We start from the raw sequence: 5,558 nt of genomic DNA on the forward strand, positions 1-5,558 counted from the left end.
CGCTCGACCATTGATACTGTCACCACTTTATTTCCAATTAGCCTTTTTCCTTCTTTTTTTTCAACAATATGAGATTTGGGGAGTCCAATTGATTGAACATTTGACAGAAAATCAGTACAAAACTCAACCGCTTCTTCAACAATGTATCGTTCGGCAATACAACCCTCCGGTCGACTTCTGTTTTTCACGTACCCTTTTAATATTTTCATATAACGTTCAGCAGGGTACATCCATCTCATATAAGCTGGTCCGCACAATTGTGTCTCTTTCACAAGATGAACGACTAGATGAACCATTATGTCAAAAAACGAGGGAGGAAAATACATTTCAAGATCACATAAACTAACAACTATCTCTTTTTTCAATGTTGGTAAGATCGCGGGATCGATCACCTTACTGCAAATTGACCTGAAGAAAAAACACAATTTAGTTATTGCGCTTCTTACTTTTTCTGGCAGAATAGAACGTATACCTATTGGTAAAAAATGTCCCATTATAACATGGCAATCATGCGTCTTCAAACTCTTTAACTTGAGGTCTTTCATGGACACAAGTCTTCTAATATCTGAAGAGTAGACTTCTGGAACTTTAACTCCACTGAGGAACTTACACAATGTTTTCTTCTCCTTTCTAGATAGAGTGTAAACAGCAGGTGGCAGATATGTTCGTCTTCCTTTCGTCACGGGTCCCAATTCAGTTCTCATTCCCATGTTTACCATGTCCTTCCTTATGTTAAGGCCATCCTTAGACTTTCCTTGTATATTGAGTAACATACCTATAATGCTGTCAAATACATTTTTTTCAATATGCATAACATCCAAGAAATGTCTTACGTACAACGACTTCCAATATGGAAGTTAAAAAAAATTGACTTCTTCTTCCACCCACCCTTGACAAGTGAATGTGCAAAAGGCTTGCCAAACTGAGTGCTCACATCTTTCACCTTTTCAAAAATTTGATCACCTGACAAAAAAGGCGGGGCTGTACGATGTTCGGCCTTTCCATTGAATGCTTTTCTCCACCCACGGTAGTGATGATTAGAATTTAAGAATCTACGATGGCCGAGAAAGACATTCTTCTGACAAAGATCCAATCGTGTCGTATCGGTTTCATCTTCACAAACAGGACACGCTTTTTGACCTTTATTGCTGTACCTGGATAGATTTTCGTATGCTGGAAAATAATTAATTATTCCAAACAACATCGCCCTCAAGTTGAAACTTTCTTTCCTATACCCATCGTAAACCTCCATACCGTTCTCCCACAAAAAATTTAAATCTTCAATTAAGAGTGCCAAGTATACGTCTATGTCATTCCCTGGTTGTTTAGGCCCAAAAATTAGCATAGATAACATCATGTACTTACGCTTCATACATAGCCACGGAGGTAGGTTATAAATCATAAGAATCACAGGCCATGTGCTATGCGAGATACTTTGAATACCATGCGGGTTCATTCCATCAGTAGACAATGACAAGCGAAGGTTTCTTGCTTCTTTTCCAAATTCAGGATAATCAGTATCAACTTTCATCCACTGTGGTGAGTCTGCCGGATGTCGCAACTTTCCATCAATAATTCTTTCATCTGCATGCCAAGTCAAGTGTCTTGAATCGGTTTCACTATGATACATGCGTCTAAATCTCAGAATTATAGGAAAATACCATAAGACTTTGGCTGGAGACAACTTTTTCTTATATCGAGGGGCACCGCATTTAGGACACTCATTCAACGCTGCATACTCGTTTCGAAACAAAACGTAATCGTTTGGACATGCATGTATCTTATCATAGCTCATGCCAATAGAGGACAACATCTTTTTGGCCTCATACGTTCGATTGGGAAGAACATTATCATCTGGTAGCATATCTTTCATAAGGGCTAATAACTCTGTGAAACTTTTATCCGACCATCCATTGTCTGCCTTTAAGTTGTACAACTTTAACACCGCAGACAATCTTGGGAATTTTGTATAACCATCATACAACGGTTTCTCTGCATCGCTTACCAACCTCTCGAACATTTTGGGATAATCCTCAAGATCTTCTTCAAGCGCTTCTGCAATCTCTTCGACTCGATCATAATCATATGTGTCTGTGCAATCGTCGTTTGAAGCATACTTCGTATTACACCTCGACTCAACATTCCCGTTACTTTTCTCACCATGCATTGTCCAACATGTATAACTTCTATCAATTCCAAACCGTAGTAAATGCGATGCCAACTTATTCCCGTCAACCTTACCCCCATAACAGCAACCCAAGCAAGGACACGCCATTCGAATCGGGTCTTCGGAGTGCGCAACCGCAAACTTAACGAATTCCCATACCCCTTTCTCGTACTCTTTCGACAATCGGTTTGAATTCATCCATGTTTTATCCATGTCTTAATTAAGCTAAAGAAATGCTTTTGCTTCTTGGTTTCTCTATCAGGTACTAAGGAATTCTGTCAAGATAAGTAATAGCTATCATCATTATGTCTTGATCAGAATACCTAATGAGATCCTATAAAGTGTGAATAATAGAAATAAATCTTGTCAAACCACTCAAGTCTTGAAATAGAATGTTATGCAACTATAGTACAAAAATATACTACTGTGAATAAGCAACACTTAAGCAATACCTAATGAGATCCTATAGCTTTCATATTAGTTAAGTTGGTAGTTAGCTAAAGATAGGAAGTTACAGTTGTCTCGATTGTTTGAGTCTCTAAAAGAAGACAGTACCTTATTTCAGCCTACCCCCGATTTCTTAAAGAAGACATTACCTTATTTCAAGGTAATATAAGTCCACAAACCAAAAAACTGGTTGAGAGACACTAAATTGAAATTAAATAGAACCATAAACAATAAACTATAAGCAGAAAACAACAAACTATAAGCAAGAAGAAAGGGCTAGTAACCTGAGTTGAACTTGATGTGGGAGACGGGTAGGTTTGAATCGGCGTTGTACAAGTAGAAACCAGAGGCTTCAAAGTAACTGTAAAATTAAACACACACGATGTAGTTAAATACACCACTACTAACACAATATATTTTCATACTAACAAACTCTATCTATCAGAACCACTTCTAACTTACTCTAACCACCTTTCTAATAATAAAACATTTAGCCTAACACACCTCTTAAACTAATATAATAACAAATGAATACAAATGAATAAAGAATAACCCGTAAACAAAGATTATGATGCTAATTCTAACCTAAGTTCAAAACTTAAAACCAAATGTTTATAAACTAATTCTGTAACTTTAAACTAACTATCTAGCCAAAAAAAATACTAGTATCTAATGTTAAGGCTATACAAATATTATACTTCAAACATTTTTTTTAAAATTCTGAATGAAAAACCCTATAGTCCAAGAAAAATATATACGTAGTACTTGTAATTGTTGAGATGCTTATAAATGATAATCACCATACATAATTCACCTTCTTCTTCTTCTCAAATCTCACTTATTTAAAATGATATGAAATCAATTATCAATGTATCAAAACATATGCCACAGACCCTAATATACAAACAAAGCAAAACAGGGTTTGAAACCTCACACTCTCATCCTTGCTACCTCACTTTCATCTTCAACCTCACATTTCCAGAATTAGGGTTTCAAGTAACAACAAAATAGTGAAAGATGATAGAAGATTTACCTGCAAACGAATTCAAAGTTGTTATTGCTGAGAGGAGATGTTGAGAACAAACGGCTGTAAACGAAGCAAAAGAACGATGCCGGCTATGAACGAAGCAGAAGAACGAACGGCGGCGGCGGTTGGCAAGAAGAACGATGACGGCCCTGTGGAGGTTGGCGGCGGCGGTGTCTTTGTGAAGAAAAACAGTGAAGAAACTATGAAGAAACGATGAAGAATGAAATACAAAACGCGTTTGTTTTAATTTGTTTTAAAAAATTTAATTTTAAAATGAGCTACGAGAGCGCTTTTCAAAAGCGCTTTTATAGGTATACCTATATCGGTGCTTTTTCCCTAACAGCGCTTTCGTACCATATACCTAATGTGCCCTATACCAGCGCTTTTAGAAAGCGCTCTCGCACCCACCCTTTACCAGCGCTTTTTAGAAAGCGCTCTGGTACCCCCACCCTTTACCAGCGCTTTCTAGAAAGCGCTCTCGTACCCCCCCCCCCCTTTACCAGCACTTTCTAGAAAGCGCTCTCGTACCCCCCCCCCCATTGCCAGCGCTTTTTTCCCTTGTTTTTTATTTTTGTTTTTAGCGCAACCTATAGCAGCGCTTTTCCCAAAAGCGCTTTCGTAGATGCGCTGCTAAAGGACAAATTTGTTGTAGTGATAAATATCACATAAGCATTTAATTAACACATGATAGTTAAATAAATCACATAGCACACAATTAAATAAGATACGGAAATAAAACGGGTTTTACACCTTTTCCCTGCAACACACCATTCCTCTATGAACTTCATTATCATCTTCCTCCGCCACCATTAAACCTCTCAAGCTCTCACTCTGAACCACTCTTCCATTGTCATTTTTCATCATTGAATATCACTCTCTCATGCACGAAACACAACATCGACTCACTCAACAACAAACAACAATGAAGAAAAAGAAAGGACAAGAGAAGCAGAACAAGAAAAAAAGAAGGAAACCGAATAAAAGAAGAAGAAACTTCATCTTCATCTCTACCGCCAAGGTTGGTTGTTTACTACTTTTCATCTTTTTTTAACACCACAGCATAGACCTTGCTTCCCTGAGTCTTTCCGCCACGCTTAAGGCTTCAGTTGACGCTTCATCATCATTTAATTGCGTTCTTAGGTTTTTTAGGGTTTTTCTTTTGAGTTAGATTTGGAGAGTTAGGGGAAGAATCAGGAAAAACAGAGTTTGGATTTGAGATCGGGAGGCTGATTATCATAAGTTTGGAACATTGATTTGTGGTTACATGTCACTCGTCGTCGAAAGAGATTTCTGGTCGGCGGAGCCACCACTTTAATTCGTTTAAGCATGAAACGAGAGAGAGAGAGAGAGAGAGAGAGAGAGAGAGAGAGAGAGAGAGAGAGAGAGAGAGAGAGAGAGAGAGAGAGAGAGAGAGAGAGAGAGTTATGAAGCTAAAGACTCATACATGTTAGAACAAGATTGAGAATCTATGTTCAGAATCTGGTTTTGATGATAACAAGTATATATTTTGTGAGTAATAATTTTATCACTAATGGTTTCATTTAGTGTGCAGATATTATGATATAAACCTTATACAAGATTCATCAGAAAAAGAGTACAACGACTACTTCAGAAACTGGCTCAGATGTGAAATCAAACATCCAGAAAATTGACAAAGCTAAACATCATTCATCAGATGTTCTGATTAACATAAAACAAGCAACAATGAAGAACAAGACCATTCAGAAGAACAAGCAATACTAATGCTCACATAAAACAAGCAAAGAATCAGAAAATGCATCAGAAGATTCAAAAGAGTTGAAAAAGAAATATCAAATACATGAAGATTTGGTACAACAAGAAGATCATATATGAAAAAGATTACAAGCTCTGAAGCTACAACGCAGTGACATGCAAGATACAAACAGAACTCACGTA

Source organism: Vicia villosa, linkage group LG5, assembly GCF_029867415.1.
Source record: "Vicia villosa cultivar HV-30 ecotype Madison, WI linkage group LG5, Vvil1.0, whole genome shotgun sequence".
In the NCBI taxonomy this organism is placed as follows: Eukaryota; Viridiplantae; Streptophyta; class Magnoliopsida; order Fabales; family Fabaceae; genus Vicia; species Vicia villosa.